The 24,117-nt window shown below is 56.2% G+C and overlaps 1 long non-coding RNA gene across 4 annotated transcripts; it reads right to left on the bottom strand.

The window, feature by feature from the left end:
- Positions 1 to 13,280: 13,280 nt before the first annotated feature.
- Positions 13,281 to 24,033, bottom strand: LOC144303476 (uncharacterized). Of its 4 annotated transcripts, XR_013370524.1 has the most exons (8): positions 23,501 to 24,033; positions 22,590 to 22,738; positions 21,798 to 22,001; positions 20,709 to 20,926; positions 18,678 to 18,854; positions 16,519 to 16,591; positions 16,227 to 16,337; positions 13,281 to 16,124 (listed from the first exon to the last, which is right to left on the bottom strand). It is a non-coding gene; the product is annotated as an uncharacterized LOC144303476 (long non-coding RNA). The 4 variants fall into 4 exon arrangements; XR_013370523.1 differs by having other exon boundaries at positions 16,227 to 16,591; positions 21,428 to 22,001; XR_013370525.1 differs by having other exon boundaries at positions 16,227 to 16,591; positions 18,678 to 19,161.
- Between the last annotated feature and the right edge of the window lie 84 nt (positions 24,034 to 24,117).

Below are 24,117 nucleotides of genomic sequence, written 5' to 3'. Positions count from 1 at the left end.
GTCGGGGAGGAGAAGGCAGTGGCTGCAGTCGGGGTGGGTGCTACTTCTGAGTTGCTTGGATTCAGGAAGCTTGCAGGTGACATTCTTCTACCATTACTCAGCCTGGAGCCAGTGACTCCACAAAAGCCCTGCAAGCAAAACAAAGGTGCGTGTGTGTGCGTGTGTGTGCATGTGCTTATGCGCACGCGGGAGCACAGGTGTATGAATATGTTTACATATACATATACTAAAATAATGCACACTTTGGACTACATTTTGCCCAGCCTCCTCGCTGAGGCCCAGAGGGGTCAAATGACTGGCCCAACGTCGCTCAAGCAAATGAATGGTAAAGCTTGGATCCAAACCCACCTCTCCTGATAACCCGCTGGTGCTTTTTTTTTTTTTTTTAATTTTTTTGAGATCCAGAAAAAGCCTGAATGTTGCTTCTTATCTTATACTCTAACCTCCCCACCTCCCCCCATGCAATAGGGGAAGGACAGGGCTAGTTCCTTATCTGGACAGAGGTCTCCTGGATCCCTTTGAGCTGATTCTGAGAATACAAATTTCATGAAGGCATGTTCTGAAGTCATTAAACGAAAAGCAACCTTGGCTGTGTATTTTACCCGCAACGAGACGCACTCTGGGCCCTGCCAGGGTTATGGGTGCGGGATTCTCAAAGATCTTGGCAAAATGCAGAAACAAAATGTTCAGAGAGAGGGATTAAAGTAAAATAAGCAGTGGCACTTGTCTGAAGGAGGAGCTTGTCTGAAGCTTCCAGGTATCCTCAGTAGTGCCGCAGGAGCCCCCAGTCGGGGGTGGGGGAGGTGAGCCAGGAGGTCCAGCTTCCTGAGTGAGGAAGAAGATGCCAAGACTGGCAGGAGGTCCCACAGAAGGTGGGGGAATGGTAGGGAGACAGGCAGCCCGGTGAGAGAGACCCTGGAGCCTGGAGGTGAGCCAGGGGGGAAGGAGGAGTGGCCCCCGGGACTCTGGTGCATGTCCCTCGGCGGGAGGGAAGGCCACCCCCACCCCGGGGGGATTATGGAGAGCAGCATGCTCCACAGAGCCTCTGCTGGTTTTAGGCAGAAGGGTGATGTGCTGAAAGCTGCCTCCAAGAGCAGATCCAGCGGAACGAAGAGGCTTGAGGGAGGAAGTCTCAGAGGAGGAGGCTGATAGGATTCAGGCACAGACCCCGGTGTAGGGAGGGATGGATTACGCGTTTTCAGGGACCAGATGATGGGATTTGCCAGAGACACATAAAGGCAAAGAAAGTACCAAACTGAGTACAGAATGATAAGTGGTGGCTGGGGAGGAGAGGGTGAGTTCGGGATGAGGAAGCGTGAGGAACTGACTCTAGAACACACGGCAGGTTCTCTGGGCCGTCAAATGACAAAGGACCAAAAGCGAGCTGGGCCAGGCGGGTTTCCTGGTCTCCGCGTGCGGGGTCCGGGAGGCGACAGGGCCTGGGGGCCAGGTCTCCGGTGCTCCTACCACTGCGCCCGCGGCCTCGTGGTAGTAGCAGCTCTTCTCCAGGGAGAGAAAGGGAAGTGGAGTCCTGCCCCAGCGGCTCGCCCCTCAACTCAGTTTCCTAAGAGGGGCACGAAGGTTAGAGCCGCTTGCTCAGGCGAGGCCTGATGGATTATCTGAGCTTCACTTAAGGAGAGCTGGTTGCACCACGCCACGTAGGATTTTAATTATATTGAATCTCGGGGTTCTGGGAGGCCCCGCGAGAGGTCGGGGACGGAGGCCACGCCACCAGCACCAGAGATTGATTGTCAAGAGCAGGAGCGCTAGGTTAATGAGTCTGAGGCCGCGGCAGGAGGTAGGTACCCATCCGATCGGTGGATATTAAAACCTTCCTAATCATTTTTGCAAGCTGACTCCCTAATGTGATCCGGTGAAGCGCCTGGATTTAAGGTCTCATTACCCATTTCCACCCACAGGTAACAGGTCCTGCTCATTTGCCACAGGCAATTTCCTGCCCCATTACCTGTGGAAATCAGAGAGCAGCGGCCGGGCCTTTAGGAGAGCCGAGGAGCCCATTTTCTCCTTTTCTCAAAATCACGGCAAAGCAACCCTTCCCGTAACACTCTGGGCTTTTGCAAATCTAAGTACCCGGCGAGGGGACGGTGTCCGCCGATGCCGGACACCGATAAACGCCCCTCGCAGGTGGGCAAGCGAGCTTGCTTGCTGTCCCCTTGGCGGCAGGGCCCAGAGGCAGGCTCTCAGGCCCGTGACAGGCATCCCCCATTCTCGGTGCAAAAAAGCCTTTCACATCGGAGCAGAGCATGTGGCCTGCTTTTCTGGATCACTGCTGGTCCATCACGTCGCAGGCCTTTGAATGTAGCGATGGCTCCTATTATCCCTCCCTTGGACCCCGCACACCGAGGAGCTCCCGACGCTGCCGTCAGCTGGCCGCTGGCCACACGCACACACTTGCCTCCTGCTGTCACCGCCCCCCCCCCCCGTGCACGTTTCGGCCTTCTGGAATAGGTGACAGAGGCAGAGGCCACACGGGCCTTCGTCATCATCTACATCTGAGTGAGCGATGCCCCCGGTGCAGCAGCTGGAGGCAACGGGGACCACTGACTGCCTCACGCGCTCCTGCGGCCGGTGCTTCTGGAGCCCTGGGGTTCACGGAGGTGGCTGTGTGAGGGAGCCAGCGCGCCGACATCCGTGTGGGGCACCGTGTTCGATGCGGGTGGCGTGTGTAACAGCGCACAGCGGTAAAAGTCGGAACTATTGAAGGGGGCCGGGTGTGCTGGTTACCCCGCGTACTACTGGGGACCAGGCCTGCCAGGTGGGCCTCAGGGGGTGGTGGCGAAGGTGTCAGTCGGGGCTGTGGGCATCTGAAGGCCTGGCGGAGCCCGACGGTTTGCTTGCCAGGTGGCTGCCCGTTGGCAGGAGGCCTGTTTCTGCCACCCGAGCCTTGCCGCGGGGTTGCTTGAGTGTCCTCACAACATGCCGCCTGGAAAGCCAGTGAGTGAGCCAGATGGAGTGAGGCGAAGGCCGCAGTGTTCTGTACAACCCAGCCTCGGAAGCCACGCTCGGGTGACAAAGGTCAGCCCACTCGGGCTATGAGGGGACCGCAGAAGGGCACCGTGTCCTGCCACATCGGATCAGTCTGCATCTTCCCTAGGGCCTCAGCCAGCGCCCGCCTGGCCCACTTACCGTGTCCAGGAGCCCCAGCGCGGGTTTTCCTTCCCAGATGAATAAGCAGCCCCAGGAAAAGGCTTGCTCATGGGATTAGAACCCAGGGCTGCTGCTTCAAAGTTGGGGACCTTTCTGCTCTACCAAGCTGCCTACCACGAGTCGAAGGTTGATCCTTCCCTCACAAGAATTCTGCGATAGAGGCAGCGTGGGTGATATAGCGCCCCTTGTAGAGGTGAGGAAGCTGAGGCCCCGAGAGTTTAGTGATTTGGGGGCAGCCGGGTGCAGGGCTGGTGCTAGAATTAGACCCCTGTCTTCAGGTCTAATTAATGCTCTACCTGCCAAAAATGCCTCTCGGTGAGGTGTTGGGGGGCCTGAGTGTGCCCCGTGCTCTGTGCTACACACGGGGGTGAGGCGGTGGGTGAGAGAGAGCGCCCAGGGAGGAAGAGCCACGACCTTCCCTTAGCAGGGGGGTGAGTGGGGAGGCTCGTGTTAGCCTGGCTCCGTGGCGAGAGGGGCAGGTGGGGTGAGGGCAGCCCTGCACTGAGCCTTGGCCCTGATCCACAGTAACGGAAGCCAACGTGCCCTTTGCCTCCTACATGCCGGTCACCCCCTGTCCACTCTCACCTCTCACACTTCACTTCCCATGAAGCCCTGGGGACCATAATTATTCCCTAAGAACACCTGGGAGGTTGGTGTGCTGGTGGTCTTGTGCCCACCTTATAAATGAGGAGATTGAGACCCTTTCCTTCCACCCGCTAAATGGCGCCCACACCTTCCCTGCACCCACCCCCTCCCCACACTCCCCCTTTCCCTAACTGGGTTTTCCCTGGCATCCCATCACCCCTGGCCTTCTACTTTTCTTATTAATGCGTCCCCCTGCCCAGGCTCCAATGTGGTTTCGGGAGGGCAGAGATGTTTGTTTGCTTTGTTAGCTGTGAGGTCTGGCTCTTGCAGGGTCCTCACTGCACCACCCTCGCTGACTCTTCCCAAACCCCCCAGGGGAGACACTCACCTTAATGTGATTTGCCGGGCGAGGAGGTTGAGCCTCAGAAAGACCACGGGAGAGGGGGGCGATCTCAGGGTCGGGGTCATGAGATTGAGCCCCACATAGGGCTCCGTGCTCAGCAGGGTGTCTGCTTCTCCCCTCCCTCTGCCCCTCCCCCTGCTCTCTCTCTCTTTCTGTCTCTCTCCCAAATAAATAAATACATTAAAAAAAAATAAAAAGAAAGAAAAAAAGAAAAACCACTGGAAGTTGGACAGTGAGTGAAAGATCCAGAGGCACGTCCTGCCTCTCCACCAGGCTGCCTGCCCGGAGCTACTGCGTGTGATTAGGAAAAAGAGAAGCCTTTCCCACCTCACTCATGATGGGGGTGTGGGTGGGGGGGGGGGTCAAGGAGTGCCTCCTGGCCTCGGAGAAGAGGCTCGCCTGTATGCTTCCCAAAATGCAGTGTTTCGGATGACTGAGCAATTCTGCATCCGTTTCCCTGCTCTTCCCCAGCACCCAGGGGTTAATCAGCCCCTCCTCAGAGCCCCAGGTCCACTTCCCTCCCAGCATGCGTTGTGCCCCCCACCCGTTGTCCAGGGGCCAGACTCACATCCCTGGGCCTGGTGCAACCTCCAGCTCTACGGGCCTCACATCCCTGGGCCCAGACTCACATCCCTGGGCCTCAGAAACCTCCACGTCCTCACCCGTAAAGGAGGAAGGGGTTGCACCAGAGACTTTCCGAGGCCCGTGGCTCTCGTGCTACGCATCTGAGATGCGGGAACCCCAGCAAACCGGAGCCCCTTCCTCCAGCGCCAGGCCCTGAGGCTTCGAGTCGGTTGGAAGCCGTACACCCGAGGGCAGGCCAGCGATTCTGTTGCCAGGCAGCCAGCACCATGAGTTGGGGGGAGTGGGGGAGAGGCCTGGGGCTGCAGCCTACAGGCACTCAGCTCCCTTGGGATTTGTCACCCAATCTCTGTAAAGCTGGGGTGGGGTGGGGGGGGGACATGGAGCGGCTCCCAAGTCCTGACCTGGAGCGAGGAGGGGCATCGGCTCTCGGCACCCAAGCAGAGGCCGGGAGCTGGATGGTTAGTAACAGCAGCCCTGCTTCAGTGGACAAGCCTGCGGGCACCCTCCACCCTTTCTGTGCACTGAGTCACACGGCAACCCTCCGGGGGCCCGGGGACATCTCCGTGTCACAGATGAGGCAACCAAGGCCCAAGGAGAGCTAGTGACTAGCCCTTCCAGCTGCCTCCCCGGTGGATTGGCACCACAGCTGGCGCCTCTCTCCTCCGTCCTGGAGGGGAGGACGTCCCTAGCTTTTACCCTCTGGCTCCCTCGGCCTGGGGCTCTGATGGGACAAGCCATGTGGCAGGCTGTCTGTCGTGCGGGGTTGCCGCATCCTGGGAGCGATGGACGCACAGGACACGCCTGCCCTCAGATAGATGTCCACGGGCACGTGCATATCTGCCAGCATATGCACACACACACGTGCACACACACACACACACATGCCTAGCTGCACACTCACCCAACACATCCATACATACGTGTAAATACATGCACACGGGTCCTCGTCCTTGCTGATGGCCATGCACATGAGCGCACACACACGTTCTCATCCCACCTGCTCAACCCCATAGGGTTTCAATCCTACAGGAGTCTCTAGCTGTTCCCCGGGAAGCCCATGGGGCGGTTGCTAGGGAATAGGATGAGAGAGGTCTAGACCCCTTCCCTCTCCCTCTTGCATATAAATCCCAGTGCAACCCGGGTGCCTTTCCAGTCTTTCTGTGAGTTTCCATTCCCCTGAGTCACCCCTGGATGCTCCTGTTGGCTTCGAGTGGGGGCCGGGGGGCCGGTGACACTGGGCTGGGGGCGCCCTCTGCCCTGCCACCTGCATGGAGCCCGGCTCCCGCGCTGCCCAGCGGCTCCGGGTGGAAGCAGCTTCGTCTGGCTGTTGCTATTGATTATGGCAAGACTGCGTGTGGCTAAGAGCTCCTCGGAGCCAACGGGTATATTAAGCAATCATTTCTATAGCGGATGACATAACTCCCCCGGCATCGGTTTGTCCTAATGGGCTTGGTATTACTCATGTGCTAATTGATTGGGCACGGAGGGAAGAAAAACTAAATTCACTTGTGAGGCGATTTTATGGCAGAGCTCATAACAGAGGTAATTTGCTGAAAATGTTCAGTCCCGCTTCGGTTATGTAAGATCATCTGTGTTCCTGTGTTTTATCTCCTCCGCGCCAGGGCGGCGGGAGGCTGGCCCGGGCGGCTGAGCGGGGGAGGTCGGCTCCCCCCGGACCGGGGCGCTGACAGCCCCAGGAACACGGGGCTGCCCTCGGGAGCGCTGACAATTAGTGCCTTATGCATAACCTCCTCGCCTCGGGGGTGGCTTTCAAAATATCTCAGCTGCTCCTGTTCAAAAATGACTCTGTCTAAGGGCAAAATAGTTATTTTCGGATCAGCCATCTAGTGTTACAAAGCTCTTGCTCAGAGAGGAAAAGGAAGAAAGGGAGATTATTATTATTGCTGTTGTTGTTGTTGTCTTCTAGAGAAAGAATATTTTGCACGGGAGAAGGAGCCATAGGGAAGCTTAAAGGGCCTCTTTCCCTCCCCTGTGGATCCCCTTCCCTGCCTCCTCCTTCCTTCCCCTCTCTCCTTTCCTCCCCCTCCCTCCCTCCCCATCTCCTTTCCTCCCTGCTGCCTCCTCCCTCCCTGAAGCAGCCGCCTTCCCAGTGACCTCTGGAGGAGTCGCAGCTTCTGCTTGGCCTTTGAGCTCTGCACAGGCAGCCCAGGCCATCCCAGAGAGGCAGGACCGGCTTTTCCAGTCCCCTCTGCAGTGACTCCTGGGTTGCCAGGATGCCTACCAGATGTGTGCAGCTGGATGAGTCCCCCTGGCCGCAGCTACCCACCCACCATGGCAGGCCTGATGCTGCGATCAAGTGGTGTTTTGGCTCCCCCAGGGCAGAGAGGCCTTCAGAAGCAAGGCTGGGGAGGGCTTCCTCACAGCTCTGCAGTGTGTTTCCGGGAGGGAAGCTGGGCTGACCCCACAGGGTGTCGCAGGATGCCCAGGGAGAGACTCTGGACTGGTCTTTCCAAGGGGAAGAGGTCGTTGACTGTCACGTTCTTCCTTTGGGCTGTGACCCTAGCCTCTCTCCAGTGATTTTAAAGTTCCAGTTAGAGTGGCCAGGCCGCAGGGGCCCAAGGAGGAAACCAAAGCACTGCATCCCTCAGCCTCTTTTGAGGCTCGAAGTCCCCAGCTGCCCCAAGTCTGCTCAGAAGGCCTCGGGGTGCCACTGGGCCTGGGACTCCATCAAAGTCCTAACGCTTGTGCCTGACACGTCCCCATCCCAGGCAACTGGCTTCCAGCTTTTGGGACTCCTCCGGGCCCAGCTGCTTCCAGCATCCCCACAGCAGCCGACATTTCCAACAGTCAGCGAGTTCCTATACAGAGCCTGAGACTCTGGAGCCTCATGTCTCTGTTGCCTTTATGTGCGATCAAAGGTCCCAGATTGGTTCTGCACCTGCCTCATGTTCGAGACAAGAAACAGGAGTCCTGAGACGGAAGGGGGCTTGTCCGGCCCATAGATGGGGCCAGAGCGGAACTCGGCTCTCCTGAGCTCAAAAGCCAAGCAAGGCCTGAGCTCTCCCTCTGTGTCCCAACCTCTCAACAGGCATCCCTGCTCTCTGGGCCCGTCTCGACCTGACTTCCCACCCCTGGCACACCATCTTCCATGTACCGCTGCCCAGTGGCACTCAGACTTGCAGCCCAGCCTCTGCTCCAGGGAGGGCTCCCCGTTGGGCCGTGCTGAATGTGGGGGGGGGCAAGTCAATCAGCCTCTCTCAGCTGCTTTCCTTTCCTGAATGGGGATGATAAATAGTAGCTAACATGTACTAACTACGGGCCAAGAACAGGGTTTAGTTCTTTGCTGGTGTACCCCTCTTATTTTAATCCTCATGACGACTCCAGGTGGTAAAGATCATTGTGATCCCATTTTTCAGAGAAGGAAACTGAGGTGACATGGCAAGTAGCGGCCAGTGCTGGGGAGAAGCAGTTCTGCTACTGTGGCTGCTGCTCCCAAACACTCAGTGACACCTTAGCCTAGAGACTCTTTTTTTTTTTCTTTTTTTAAAGATTTTATTTTACTTACTTATTTATTTATTTATTTATTTATTTATTCATTCATTCATTCATTCATTCATTCATTCATTCATTCATTTTTTATTATTATTTATTCGTGAGAGACACGCAGAGACACAGGCAGAGGGAGAAGCAGGCTCCATGCAGGGAGCCCGACGTGGGACTCGATCCCGGGTCTCCAGGATCACACCCCCGGCCAAAGGCTGCGCTAAACCGCTGAGCCACCCGGGCTGCCCTACCCTAGAGATTCATACCCCTTTGTGGGTGGAGGCCCAGGGCTCTTTGAAGATCTTCCATAAGCCATTAGAATATTCTGAGATAAATGCAGATAGAAACCTGTATGAAAAATTTTGCCTGCAGTCTCCGGGGTCCTGAAACTAAGTGGTCCATTTTAGGTGCATAGATGCCCGGTTAAGGACCCTTATCCTATCTCAGTGGGGGGGTGAGAAGGCGGAGACACGAGTTTGAACTCTGAGCGGGGCAAGAGCAAGGACATGGTTCCTTAAGGGCCCCAGACCTCCGGGGTGGGAGGAAGGAGGCTTTCTACAGGAATTTCAACATGACTAGAGCCGCCGGGGCAGGCCTGAGCATGGCTCAGCTCTCCTCTGGGCACTTTGGCACTGGCCTGGCTCAGTCTGGTGGGAGCCGTGGGATAGGGAGCACGGGGAGACACAGCCCATCCCAGGATTTCAGGGAGACCAGAAGGGAATATGAGGGTAGGTGGGGGAGGCGCTGATTTTATCTGTGCTTGGATTTCCCCATCCCTAATTATCCTGTGATAATTAATAGGTCTAGAACATCTGCCCTGGAGCCAATCTGGGTAAATAGTGAACAGGGGAACAGAGCTGTCTGATTGCTTAACTTGGCAGGGAGGGGCCTGTTTTATGGGAGCAGAAGAGACAACCTTCTGTTTGGGGTGATGATGGGACCTCTGGGACAACCCTATTCCCAAATGAAAATTTTCCCCTTTGCCCCCATCTACCTCCTACTCCACCACCGCAGATACGTTATCTAGGTCCAGAATGCCATTCACTATATGAAATGGAGATACCTCGATGGCACATGTGGTGGGTTTCACTGGCCACCACTGGAGGACAAAAAGCCCCCCCGGAGAGAAAGTCAGGAGAGAGCAGGGAGACAGAGTAGCGACAGGAGAGTGGGGGTCAAGGCAGAGCAGACTCTAGCCTCGACCTTGACCTTGCTACTCTTCTGTTCTGTGACCTTGGAGGTCCCCCTAATGAAATTACAGGGAAGGTGCATGCCCACCCCCACCCCACCCCTCGCCGGAGTTGTCTGGTTGTCAGAGGCTTAAATGAGCTGAGGCTCATGAGGCCTGAGCTTGAGCCTGACCTGGATGAAGCACTGGCTAAATGGTGGCTGCTATAATTTGGAGCCCAGGAGGACCTAGGGGATGTCTGGGGACGCAGAAAAGCCACTTGGCTGACTTCACAGGTGGGCCAGCCCTCACAGCCCACCCCCCAGCCAGGCCACAGCGGGCAGAGGTACTCTGAGCTCCCCAGGCAGGTCTGAGCCCAAGGCCAGCTGGCTCCTGCCTCCTGGTTCCCCACGGGAGAGAAAGTTCCGGGGAGACACCTTCAGGAGGTGGGGGTGGTGTGCAGAGAACTGGGCAGAGGTGAAGAGACAGAAGGCGAGAGTTAAAGGCGGGACGCCTGGGTGGCTCAGCGGTTGAGCGTCTGCCTTTGGCTCAGGTTGGGGTCCTGGATCGAGTCCCACATCGGGCTCCCTGCAGGGAGCCTGCTTCTCTCTCTCTGTGTCTCTCATGAATGAATAAATAAAATCTTAAAAAAAAAAAAAAAGAGTTAATGGCAAAGCTAATTTAGAAGGGGAGGAGGAGAGAGGGAGGGGCGGGACCATTAGTGAGGGCCTTCTAGATTTAAAGGGTCTGCAGTGGGTCGTGGGCAGAAAGAAGAGTGAGACAGGAGCTCGTGGCCTGTGGGACTGAACTGAAACACTGGACAGATACACGACCCGAGAGCGTCTTCCTTCTAATCGCCATGAATTTAAATCCCATAAGGATAGCCTTTTGGTCCCCTCCCCCCCCACTACTATGCTCCCAACCCCTAGAAGCAGCTCCGGGGCCAAGTGTAGAGTGACTATTTCCTGAGGGGCCGTGTCTGCGTGTGTGTGGATGCACACCTTGCTCACACAGGGAGCCCCAGCACCGGGCAGGGGACTCCCTCACTGTGCTCCCAGGCCCCAGCCCCTCTCCAGCCACTGCTGGAGCTACAGCAGGTACCCGCGGGCAAGCAGGAAGGGCCCAGAAGGCCAGGGCCTGGTGTTTGTCCCACTGCTGGGCAGGCAGGCTCTGCCCGGCCCATTTCAGGGGGGGTGGGGGGTCACCCCTGGGCAGGCACTCTACCCCTCCTGGGAGGAGGAGCCCCTCACTCAAGCCTCTCTCCCCATCATTGCCCCCTGTGGTCTGAGGGGTGCCACCCACAGTGCACTGCACCTTCGTACACCCCGCCAGTGAAGGACCCGGAGACCTCCCCTCAGGCAGCCCCGAGCAGCCCCATTTGATGGCTCCAGCATGAGGACGCTGTGTAGACAGGCATTATTTCAATCACCACGTTTACACCCCGCGACCGCTGCCCTTTCCGGATCTCCTGACTTGGGGAGCTGTTGATTTACCTGGCGTGCCCTTGCATGCAGCCAGGACCAGGCCCTCCCGGAGGGATGCCCGGATGCACCGATGCCAGGATGCCCGGGGCTCTCCCCTCAGGGAGGGGGGGTGACCCAGGAATTGGAATCTGACCAGAGCAGTGATGCTTGCTGGGTCCCCCCCTCCAGTCCTGCTGCTTTACTTTCTGCAGGGCTTGTCCCCTCTCATCTGTAAGAGGCTGGTGCTAATGGTGCAGGTTTGGGGAGTTGAGGGCAAGTAACAGCTCAGCTGTCTTTCGAGATCCTTCCCTGGCAGTGATGGTGGAGGGAAGCCCCAGATGAGGAGCACAGGGACCAAGGTCCTACCCTGGCTCCTCCACTGACCAGCGGTGTGACACTGGGCAGCTCCTCCCTTCCTGAGCCCCGTGCTTTGGGGAGGCACCTGCCAGGGAGAGGCCACTCCTGGCTCCCTGTGACCAGGTCTCACACAGCCGATAAGGCTCAAGGACACCAGCCTTTGGCCTGCGTGGGCTGAGGCTTTGAGCAAGTCCCCAAACATGCTTTCTCTAAAAGGAGGCACTGGTGAGGGGTCTGGTGGCCTTTGGATGAATAACAGGCCCCTGAGGGAAAGATTCTTCTGTCCCTGAGTATCAGGATTCAGAGGCCTGGGGAGAGCCCCTCGGCCCCCAGCTGAGGACACCAGGGGATGCAAAGGAGAAGCACAGGGATCAGGTGCCTATAGTACACCAGGGCTTGAAGGCAGGTAGGGCCCGGGGGTTCTGGAATCCGGGGCAGGCAGGGTGCTGCTGTTGGGATGGAGTCCTACCCCAGGCCCCCGAGAACCTAGAGGTAGCTCTTTCTCACTCTTCCTGCCAGCTTGGGCTCCTTCTCCTGCAGTTTTCTCCATCTGGTATGTCCTTCCCCACATCTCTCCAGGCATAGGCACTGTCCTCTTTCACCACTTCCAAGAGCCTTTCCCAACCCTCCAGCTGGAAAGAACCTCTCCTTTCTCTGCACCCTTACACAGCTTCCCTGTGTCCCGAGTTGTTCTGTGCACCCCCCGGAGCCAGGGTCTCTGTCTCAGGCCTTGTGCCCTGAATCCACAATTCTGCCTCTCACCAAACAGGCACTTCACTGGTCGAAGGCCCCAGGGACCAGGTGGAGGTGATGGGACAGTCCTATAAGCAGAAGAGGCCCAGAACAGCTTCTTCTCTGGAGTTTCTTGGACTCTGCAGCTTTACTAGGCCCCTCAAAGGCTCTAGAGCCGACCCCACGGGAGGAATGCAAAGCATGGACAGCTGAGTTCTCATCACGACTTGGATGCCACCATGACCTGCAATGTCATGGGGCAGGAGCAAGTGTTCCATCTTACAGATGGGGAGGGAGAGGCTGAGGCTGCTCAAGGACTTCTCCAGGACACCCCCAGCTGTGGCAGACCTGAGCTGGAATCCTGGCCTTTGACCTTCCCAGGGTAGGGAACAGTGATGGGCAAATCCGTGAGCCAGGGACTAGGAGAGTGTAGTGCATCTGGAGTCAGGGGTGGTTTTACAAGAGCGTCTCTTTTAAGGGCTCTTTGTTGTTTATTGTTTTAACAAGGAAAAATAAAGGAAAAAAAAACCCAAAAGCGATCCATAATTCATTACCCAGCTAATCCTCGTTACAGTATTTTTTTAATAAATTTATTTTTTTATTAGAGTTTGATTTGCCAACATATAGTATAACACCCAGTGCTCATCCCGTCAAGTGCCCCCCTCAGTGCCCGTCACCCAGTCACCTCCCCCCCGCCCTCCTCCCCTTCCACCACCCCTAGTTCGTTTCCCAGAGTTAGGAGTCTCTCATGTTCTGTCTCCCTTTCTGATATTTCCCACTCATTTTTTCTCCTTTCCCCTTTATTCCTTTTCACTATTTTTTATATTCCCCAAATGAATGGGACCATATAATGTTTGTCCTTCTCCGATTTTTTTTTTAAGTAAAACGCTAATTTCAGAAAGGTGTGACATAAATTGTTAGAGTGTCCTTTGATACTCCAGTCTCTCTCCTATATAATCTCTGTCAACAGCTTTTTTCTAGGAAAATAAAGTATACGTAACAGTATTGACATTTCTATAAACGCGTAACACACCGTATTCATTTACTTACATTAAGAGGGTCATACGATACCCATTGTACTTGGCATTGCAATGCTCCTATGTCCACGCATTTCTGTATGTTTGCTTGTCCCTGTATATTCACAACCTGACCTTCAGAGCTACCTCTTTTTGTTAGCAGCTGCATAGTGGCCCATTCATTGTAGGATGTTCTGTACATTATTTGACTAACACATTGATGAGAATTTGTTTGCGTCTTCTCCTCTATCAAGTAAGACAGTGAAAACTGTGCACATTTCTTGGCATACTTTCTTTTTTTAAGATTTTATTTATTAATTTATTTGAGAGAGAGAGAGAGAGAGAGAGAGCAGTGGTGGGGCAGAGGGAGAGGGCTCGATCTCACAACCCTGAGATCATGACCTGAGTCAAAAGCAAGGGCCAGAGGCTTAACAACTGAGCCACCCAGGCGTCCTCCTGGCATACTTTCGTGAATCTAAAAGAGTAAGTGTTAAAGTAAAGCTTGCACCTTCAATTGATGCCGTTGGTCCTTGGAAATCTTTATTGAGTGGTGTCCCTGATGCAGAATAGAAATACTACTAATAATAGGAATATTAATATTCCTATTAATATTAGTAATAGGAACACACATATAGCACCTACTATGTGCTAGGCACCCTCTAGGTCCTCACAGGTATAGCTCATTTAATTTTCACAGCGACCTCAGGAATAGGTGCTAGTATCATCTTCCTTTCACAGATAAGGAAACTGAGGCACGACGAAGCGGATTGTGCCTCGCCCAAGGTCACGTAGCTAGTGTAATAGTTGGCTCGAGCTGCCATAGCAAAGTAGCGTGGAGCAGGTGGCTTAAACAGCAGAAATCAATTTTCTTACAGCTCTGCAGGCTAGGGATCTGAGCTCAAGGTGCAGGCCGGCCTGTTTCTTCGGAGTCCTCTCTCTAATGGCTGTGGACAGCTGCCCACTCCCTGTGTGTTCAGTGGCCTTCCTTCTGTGTGTGTCCTAATCTCCTCTTCTTATAAGGACACCAGTGCTATTGGATTAGGGCCCACCCTTAGGACCCCATCTTACTTCATAACCTCTTAAACATGCCACCTCCATATACAGTCACATTCCCAGATATTTGGGGTTAAGACTTTAACATATGGATTTAGGGAGCACAATTTAGCCCATAACAGCTGGTAAGTGGCAGAGCCAGGGTTCAAACCCAGCCGTCTGTCCCAGGGCCTCACTGGAGACTAGTACACCATGAAATGAGCACGGTCAGGACGGGGCAAGGAGCAGAGGAGATCTCCCAGGGCTGATCTCAGCTCTCAGGACCCTGGGACAGCATCATTCCCCATCTGGCCCCAGCTGGAGGAGGCTCCAGCCCAGGTGGCCGATGAGCCCAGCCATGTGAATCAGGGAAACAGGGAGCACTTGGGTGGGGAGCCACGGCTGGGGTGGGCAGAAGCAGGTGCAACTAGGAGAAGCTGGGTGATTGATGGATGGAGAGCCAGGTGACAGGTCTGCGTACGTGGCAAAAGGGCAGGTAAAAAGGCTGCCGTCAGCAGGGGCAAGCAAGGTGTCAGAGGCCGGAGGGGCCGAGCCATGTACATTGCCGTGATTTGTTTTAAACAGCCTCATTGAGATATAATTCCTATACCCGACACTGACCCATTTTAAGAGAACAGTTCAATGGTCCTAGTGTCATCACGGAATTGTGCAAAACCATGGCCACAGTCGACTGTGGAACATATTCATCACCCCCAAGAGGAACCCCATCCCCATTAGCAGTCACTCCCCATTTCTCCCCAACCCCAGCTCTCCAGCCCGAAGCTACCACAAATCTACCTCCTATCTACCCATTTGCCTGTTGTGGACATTTTTATACATGGAGACATACAATGTGGGGTCTTTTTGTGACTGGCCTCTTTGACTCAGCAGCACGTTTTCATGTTTATCCACGTCTCAGCCCTTCGCCTCTTATTGGGAGTAGAATTCCAGGGTATGGATATACCGTATTTTATTCCCTTTCATCAACGGATGGAGATTTGGGGTGTTTCCACTTTGGGGCTATTATGAATTATGCTACTCTGAACATTTATGGACAAGTGTTCTGTTTTCATTTCTCTGGAGCCTATGCCTAGGAGTGGAAGTGCCGGCTTACGTGATAATTCTATAGCTAACATTCTGTGGAAGTGTCAGGCTGTTTTCCAAAATGGCCCAATGGCCACGATGAAGGCAGTCCCCTGAATGGGGGAGGCGGGTGCCAAGGGCCGGGGTGCAAACTGAGACTGTGCATGGGGCCAGGAGTTTCCAGAACAAGCACTGCGAGGCAGAATGCTTTGGCAGGTGAGATCATGCCAATAAAGAGACGTCTTGTTAAAGGAGGTGAAAGAAGGGTCAAACATTGGGGAGGCAGATTTAAGATCCCCCCCCCCCCCCCAGCGTTTCCTATCCTGTGCCTCCAACATGGATCCCACAGTCTTCTGTGTTTATTGAAGGCACATGCTCAGGGCTGGTGCTGAGCAGACAGGAAAAGACAATGCCCTACATGGTATGATATTGGGGGGACAGGGGAGACATGTCACACCCTAAAATGCTTTCGGTCAACCCTTGAAATCTCATCTCCGGGGTCACCGCCTTTCAAGCCATAATTAGAATACAGGTTTGAAGCTCAGACCCCCAGGGGAGGTGAGCCCATGCATACTAGGCAGTACGTAAGCTCTAGGAACAGGCTTCCCCTGGGTGTGTGTTGAGGGGGTGGGGGTCAGAGGTCGGAGATCAGGAGGTGGCGGGGTTGGGGAGGTGGGTCTGGGGAAACCTAACTAGAAGCCAGATTTGCTGGAGCCAGCCTTAAGTGGAAAGGGCTCTGAGAAAAGCCCTGGAGATACACGGGGGCTGTCTCCAGACCAGCAGGGCCCAGCTAGGCCCACATGACCTCCAAGACCCACAGGGGAGGGTCTCCTCTCTCTCTTCTTGATTAATTTACATTCCCACTTTCAGAAAACCAGTCCCGGGCAGCCCCAGTGGCCCAGTGGTTTAGCTCCACCTTCGGCCCGGGGTGTGATCCTGGAGACCCAGGATCGAGTCCCACGTCGGGCTCCCTGCGTGGAGCCTGCTTCTCCCTCTGCCTGTGTCTCTGTCTCTCTCTCTCTCTGTGTCTGTCATGAATAAATAAAAATAAAATAAAAATATTTTAAAAATAAGAAATCAAGATAAAAACCTTAAAAAAAAAAAAAAGAAAACCAGTCCCCATTCCACACACACCTAAAACAGGTACCCGCAAGTGACTGACGGAGGCCGTTCCAGAGAAGACCCCAGGTACAGGGAAATCTGACGTGAATGCCAGGTTCTGTCTTCTACACGCTGTGCACCTTTGGAGGAGTGAATTCCCCTCTCTGAGCCTCCTGTCCTCACGTCGGCCGTGGAGATGCCACTGCTGGCCTCACGGGCTATGGGAGCAATGGGTGCCACCGAGCACCCAGCCCAGTGCCTGGCACACAGCGACATCTGGGGGGTGTTCCTTCCCCCCTCCCTCCCGTTCTCCTGCCCTACCTGTCTCGAGCTCCAGCTTTCCGCTGTTCCCCCACCTGCTGTCCCACCTTGGATGCTGAGAGTTGCTGGACACCTGTTAACATGGCTGTTAACACCTGGGAAATTGTGGGTCTCTCTCCTGTCCAACCCGCACGTATTTGTCTTTCTTCCTTTGGAAAAGCTGATGCCCTTAGCCCCCTGGGAGGCTCCTGGGAGGGATGGGGCCCGCTCCTCTCACGTCCACCGGGCACGGGCCTCCTCCGCTGCCTACTCAGGCTGTCCCCTACTCTGCTGAATCGTGGAGACCCCCTGAGACCTGGGCCCTCTCCCGCCCAGCGCCCAGCCTCTGATATATTTGACCCCAGATGGCATAATTTTTCACCTAAATGTGAATGTATTTGCGAATTGATGGAAACTAGTTCCTTGCTCTGGTGATATAATCCAGGGCCACCCCATCTTGGCTGCTATTTTGATTGTGACTTAAATGGATGAGGCCATCAATAATTATTTTATTGAGCAGGCACAGAAAAAATGATGCCGGGCTAAAGTAATTTCCCCGACGAAGCCAGCAACCGCACCAGGGGCAGTCTACGTTTGCAGCGCCGAGCTCGCTGAGAGGCTGCAGGCCTGTCTCCTCTTCCACCTGCCCCCTCCTCTGGCTTGTCACAGGGGCTCTGGGTGGCGGGGTGGGGACCGGGAGGCCAGAGCCTTGCCAGGCACAGTGGGCTTTCCTGCTTCCTGTCATTCCCAGCTCAGAGCAACATGACAACGAGACCTCCCTTTGGCGGAGGAGGAGTGTGAAGCTCTGAGATCCCCCAGCTGGTGCACGGGGCCTCCCAGCTCCTAAGGAAGGAGTCAGGCAGGGCGAGCACACCTCTGAAACTGCTTTCCACTTGTGGGTTTTGGGGGAGCAGGATGGCGGGGGTGCTCCAGCAAAGTGGCTTCCCCGGATGCACCTCTCGAAGAGCGGAATACCAAGGGTGAAGGCTGTCGGAGAGGGGGAGAGGACACGAGGCCCAGAACCAGGCCTGTGAGCAGCTCCCTTGCCCCGGGGAAGCCTGGGCACACGGTGGCCCCCACATGTGCGCCGAATGCCGGCCCTCTCCATGTCTCCGGGGCTGCGCCCCAGTTAAGTGCAATACAGGGTGGAGTCAGAACAAGCACGGTCCGGTTGGGGAACCCATTCTTGTCTGGGGTCACACTGGGTTTCCCACACTTCAGCCTTCCGCATCCCACGAAACTTCGAGCTTTGTCTACACACCACCTGTACTATTATTTACTTCATCTACTTCCTTAAATCAACTCACATTTTTAACTCAGCCTCATCCTAGGCAATAAATCCATCAAACCACCATTCGATGTAGCCACTCTGGTTTTCCAAAGCACACCAAGAGTAAAAGCACGTGCGTCCAGGTAACAGTGAGAATTATCTGGTAAAACACTAGGGAGCTGTGAGCCCCGGAGGAGGGGGAGCTGGGGGTGGGGGGAGACACTAGTTTGTAGAAGCAGAGGTGAGCTGGGAAGGGACAAGAAATCCTCCATCTCATCCACCTTGCCCTCTCACCAGCAGAGCATGAGGCCCTCAGACGGGTCACCTGACCCTGGGCTTTGATGGGCCAGTGTGAGCAAAGGCCGGGGGGTCGGGGGGGCAGCCTGTGTCACCCACGTGTGCAGGGACTCTTCCATCCCAGGGCTCGGGACCCTCTGCATCCCGCCCGCTGTGCCTCCCCGGCCTCCACACTGACCCCTTTATTCTCTCTGGGGCTGTGATCTGCTTTCTTTCTAAACTAAAGCCACCTCCTCCCCGCCCAGCCCAGCCACAGGGCGCCCAGCTTCCTTGCTTCAGCTCAGATCTGGGAAGATAAACACACAGGCCTTTGTGTTTTGAGGGCCTGTATCACCAGTCTCCATAGGGAAATGGCCAGAGGGAACGGAGAAACAAAGGAAGGAGGGAGGACCCGGGGTGGGGGTGGGGGTGGAGGTGGGGGGAGAGGGGGAGATTCCAGAAATCTTAATGTCCTGGATTCCAGCCTGAAATTTCTGCTGGCGTCCAGCCACTTTCATTCCCCAGTGAAGAGCTAATCAGGCCTCCCTCCACCCACTCCCTGCACCCTCCACCCCGCCCCGCCTCACCCCCTCCTCAGTCCTCTGCGAACACCCCTTCTCCCCAGAGGCCTCACCTAGGGGTGGCCCAGGCTGGGGGACCTGATGGGCCCGTGCTGAGCAAAGAGCCAGCAGCCTGAGTGGACGTTTGCAGGGGGTGACCAAATGCTTGTGTCCCTCACGATTTTCCCAGAGAGCAGCGGGCCCAGCTGAGGCCATCGGATTCTTCAGAACACCAGCCAGGCTCCAGGATCCTTGGGGCCGAGGGGGGCAGGACGGGAGAGAGAGGTTGGCACTGTGACCTACCAGAGGGCACATTCCATTCCGAGGCCCTCAAATTAAATGAAACAAACAGGCCCTGAATGGGCTAAAGAAAACACTTTAGTGAGTCAGACTCAGCAGGTGTGTGCCCTCCGTCCAGAGGAGGGGGCATTTCATCAGTGCTGGGTGGTGGGTGTCTTGGAGCACCGGGGCTGGGCTCTCTCCAGGAGAGGAGTACCCGTCACCCGTGGTGGCTGTGTGTGCCACTGGCCTAGGGTCCGGCCTCCCCATCAGGTGCATCTAGCAAGATAGGGAAAGTGTCCCACTGACTCCGGGGAGCTTAGTGGGGTTGGATCCCCCCAGGTCCCCTCACAGGGGCTGTTGTATGTGAACAGGCGGGGGGGAGTATGCACCAGCCAGGCCTGATTCCTTGCACCCCGTACCCACCCCCCCCAAAGGGCAGGTACCCCATCACCTGCTGTTGTTCAAAGGAGCTCCATAAACAGCAGGCAAAACCAAAAGAGCAGCTGCTGTGGGACATTCACGGATCCCCTTGGAGCTACTAGCAGGGATGTCAGGCTCTCTAGAGCCCAGACGTGGGCTATGGGCAGAGTGTGGTGCCAGGCTCCTTCTCTGCTCCCAGCAGCTGGTCAAAGCCGGGGTGAAGCGGAGAGGGGAGACTTGGTGCCCCCCAGGCTCTGGCAGGTGCCGAAAGAATGCAGCTCAGAGGTCAGGATTCTCCAGCCTGGATGAGCCACGCTCCCGACCCGAGTGCAGCCTGGGCTCACAGCACCCAGCACCCCAGCTTCCTCGCCGGGGACTCACGGGCCTCAAGCTCTATAGGTGGCTGAGGTCAGGCAACGCTCCCCAGCTCTCAGGACAGGCCCTGAGGCTGGGGTTTCCAGAGTGGGGGGGAAGGAGACCCCCTGCATCATTCTCAGCGCTCCGAGACGTTGGACTCTGGCTCCCAGCCGTAGCTTGGTTAGGTAACTGGGCCGCAGAGGGACAAGTCGAAGCCCAAGGGACAGGGCTTCCCTGGAGTGACCTGCTTGTCGCTTCCGGTCCTCTTCCCTCTCTCCCGTTCCCTGTGTGTCTCTCCCTTCCAGTCCTCCCCTGTTTGTCTCCATCTAGTTTCCTGTCTCTTCCCTCCTCCCGTCCCTTCTGGCTTTTCCACAGCCTCCGACTTTCATCTCTGTGTCCTCTGGGGAGCTGAGAGACGGGAGCAGGCCAGCATCTGCTACCCCATTCAGTGACAGTGGTGGGGACAGAGCAACGTCACCATCCTCAAGCCAGGCCTCGGGCTTTCTGCTTCTCACAGGACAGGAGCCCCGGGGGGACAAGGAGCTGGCCATGGAATAGGTGGGGAGCCGTGGGCCCAAGGGGAGTGGCAGAGCGCTACAGAGCGCCCCTGCTAGAGGGGCAGGGCCCTACCCTAAGAACTCCTTTGTGCAGAACTGAGAAAATCCTCAGGACAACCCTAGGAGCCAGGTCTTATTATTATCCTCATTTTCAGATCAAGGCACTGCAAAGTACAGAGAGATCAGATGACCCACCCAAGGTCACACAGCCAGCAGAAGGCCGAGTTGGGACCTAAGCCCAGGTTTCTGGTTCCAGAACACACACTCCTAACTTCTAGGCTTTTCTACCCGCTTGTATCCCAATTCTTTGAAGCAGCAGGAAGATTTGGGCCAGAGACTGTCCCTTTGCCGGCCCCTTCCTTGCTAACAAAGAGCCTCCCTCTTCTCCATGGGGACGTCAACCTCCAGTGTGGGAGATTCCGTATTTTATCCCCCATTCAAACGTAAACACTTGTCCATATAGGATGAAACTTTCAGCCTTAGGGTTACCTGCATTTGTCAGATACCGTAGACAGAGAGCCAGAGTCACGGTGGGAAGCCCCGGGTGCCGAAGACCCGGAGGGTGGCGGGCGCTTTGCAGAGCAGAGGTGGGGGGCCCCAGGGGTGGTGAGCAGCAAGGGGTGGAGCTCAAGAATTTGCATTTCTGAAGTTTTCTCAGGTGATGATGCTGTGGTGGCGTGGGGGACCCCACTTTGAGAACCATTGTCCTAAAGAACGGAGAAGCTGTGTCAGCAGAGGCAGACGTTTCCGTCATCCCTGGAGGCAAGGGGCAGACGGGGGAAGTCGGGGGTCCCGGTGGTTGCACAGCCCCCTCCTGCGTGCAGGGCGCTCTGGGCGTCCGTGCCTGGCCGTGACGGATCACACTCATCTAAGCAGGGGCCGCGCAGTGCGGAAAGCACCTCCGTGCAGATCTATCGGGTTTTTATTAACCGCTTCACGGTCACAGTTTCAAAATCAATCAAACAGTGTTGCCCTTGGGAGACTGACTGGGGTTTGAGGGCCAGGGCTCCTGTTCTAAATGCAGCACAGGACCCCCCAAGCCGCGGCGCGGGGCCCAGTGGGCGGTGGCGGCCGTGTCCTCCTGGGCTCCACAGCCAGCCCTGTCCTCTCTCTGAACCAAAGCCTCACCCCAAGACCAGAGCGGACTGCGTATCTTTGCTAATTCTTGAACCAAACCCAGATACGAATTTCTCTCGAGAGCCACTTACCAAACCTATGCTCCCATCAGGGCAGGGAGGGGACCACGGGACCCTTCCCAAACCAGCCTGAATCCGAAGGGAATCCGTAGTTCCCCAAACCATTACATTAAAACAAGGCTGGGGCGTCAAACGCCTTCGAGGCCGACATGAGTCGATATTCGTTTGGTCGGGCTCCCTGGCCTGCATAAGCTGAGCACCAGGTGCAGAGAAGTGGTGCCCTAAGCTGCAGGGAGAAGAGGGTCTGTACTGAATGGAACCCTCCTGGGGGACCCCATCTTGCAGAGACGGGGGCTGCATTTTCACCCCCACTTCCTTGTCCAGCAGGGGAGGCACATCTGGCCGGGCCTGTCTCCTGAATTCCCAGCGTGGGGCCACGGACCCGGCCAGCAGCTACGTGGTGCGGGTCCAGTCGCTCTGGGGTCCAAGGACGGGGTGGGAGGCGGTGACACACACAGCCCAGCAGCTCCAGCAGCTCCAGCCGGGCCGGGCAGCACCTGGCCTCCCCCAGCACAGGGAAGGAGGAGCACCTCCCAGAGTTCAGGGCGGAGTCAGAGGACCAGGGATTGCCTTTGTCTTCACAGGCCTGGTGCAGAAGAAGGGACAGGTGTGAGGAAGGTGGGGATCCTGAGAAGCACAGGACCAAGTGTGTGATTTCTGAGACCCCAGCACGGCCCGCCACCCCACTCCCCTGCCTGCCCCTTGCTCATCCTCAGGGATCACCAAACCCTGCTCTCGCTGTCCTGGCTTGGGAGCTGCACGGGCTGGAGCCGGGCTACTCAGACTCACCCCTGTTCCAGGGTGGCCGTCCTCCCACCTCTGTCCTCCTCCTTCCTCCCCCCTCCCCGCCTCTTTCCCTGCCTCCCTCCCTGCCCCACCTTTGTCCTCCTCCCTCTTTGCCTCCCTCCCTGCCTCCCTTCCCTGCCCCACCTCTGTCCTCCCTCCTTCCTCCCTTCCTCTTCTCTCCTTTCTTCCTCTCTCTTCCCTCTTCGAATTCCTTTCACATATGCCCGCATCCACCCACCAGCAAAGCGCTGCCTTCCATTTGGATGAAGAAATGCTGCTGGGGAATATTAGTCATCCATAAAAAGGAATGAAGTGTATACACGCCAGAGCATGGCCGGACCTCGAGAACATGCTAAGTGAGAGAAGCCAGTCACAAAAGGTCACGTACTGCGTGCTTCCCTCTAAATGAGAGATCCAGAACAGGCACATCCACAGACGGAAAGCAGACGAGTGGTTGCCAGGCGCCGAGGAGAGAGGGAATGGGAGGGGTGGCTGCTTCATGGGTAGGGGGTGTTCTTTGGGGCTGATGAGAACATCCTGAAACCAGACGGGAAGTGCTGGGTGCACAACATGGTGAACGTACCAGATGCCACCGGAATGGTTAATACTAGGTTATGTGAACTTGACCTCAGTTAAACAAACAAACAAACACAAACCTGCTGAGTTTGCATCCCCTGGCCCTGCAATGCACTGTTCGAGCAGCGCCTGGAGCTGGGACAATGTGTGCGAAGCTGTGGGGCGCTGAGTCCAGAAGCATTCCCACTCCCTACACCCCCCTCCCAACCAAAGTGTCTGTAAATGTGGCCTCGTGGGTGTATTACCAGCTTGGAAGCCTCAGCAAGTGGAGCTGGAGTAAGTGAGAGGAAGAGGAGAGGAGGGAAGGGGGGACCCCAGATTTCAGACTACTAGAAGCCAGCCGCCAGCTGCACAGCCAGGGTCACGTCCAATTACATCGGGAAGGCTGGCGGGGGAGATGAGTATTAGTTGCTCCAGTTTGCAGAGGAGGAGGCCGGTACAGCGAGGGGAAGCAGGTTACTCAAGGTCACGTGGCCAGCAAGGGGTCCGGCCACCCTAGAATCTGTGCTTTTAGCCCTGGCCACCCACACTGAGCCCCCAGGAAGGGAAACTTGGAAGTGACATTAGCCCCACAAGTGGTACTGCCCCATTCTGGCCCCTGACCTCAGTTCGACCCTGGTTCTCTTCTCCATCTGCCCTTTTGCCCTGATGGTGCAGTCCTCTGGCCTGCTCTCCTGCCTGGCCAGAAACCCGGCTTACCCTCATCTGCTCCCCAGGACTCACCCCATGGAGGAGGACCCGGCCGCGGTTGCTTCGGATGGCCGGGCTGCAGAACGCAGCGGCCTCCTGCCCACTCCGATACTCTCTCCTGGAGGGACGGGGGGGCCTGAGCCCTGGAAGAGGTGAGCAACTTCACTGGGCGTCCTTTCCGCGGATGTGGGTCACTGGATGCCTGCGGAGTGGCAGCCACGTGCTCCGGGCCTTCACCTTCTGGTGAGGAGACCCTGAGCAAGGAGGAACAAATAGGTCATGCAAATCAGCGTCAGGTGTTGGTAAGTACCGCTACGATGAGAAATAGAGCAGGGCTTGGGGAGGGACGCAGGGGAAGAGGGGCAGGAAATGTTAGATGCCCACGGAGAGCCTTTCTGAGGAGCTAATGTTTGTGCAGAGGCCTGCAGGCAACTCCGGGAAAGAACGTCCAAGGCAGAAGGGATGACAGGTGCATGGGCTCCGCGTAGCCAACGACCTCGGTCAGTTAAGGCCTAGCGAGGAGGCCTGTGTGGCTGGAGAGGAGTGAACAGGAGCTAAGGGACACTGGCCAGGGCCTCATGTGGGACAGGAGGAAGCACGTGTAGCCAGCACCGCTTATCATATTATTGCCTCACAAAGGCGCAAAGTCT

The sequence above is a fragment of the Canis aureus genome, chromosome 32 (genome assembly GCF_053574225.1).
Source record: "Canis aureus isolate CA01 chromosome 32, VMU_Caureus_v.1.0, whole genome shotgun sequence".
Taxonomy (NCBI): Eukaryota; Metazoa; Chordata; class Mammalia; order Carnivora; family Canidae; genus Canis; species Canis aureus.
This window is presented reverse-complemented; position numbering and strand designations above follow the sequence as displayed.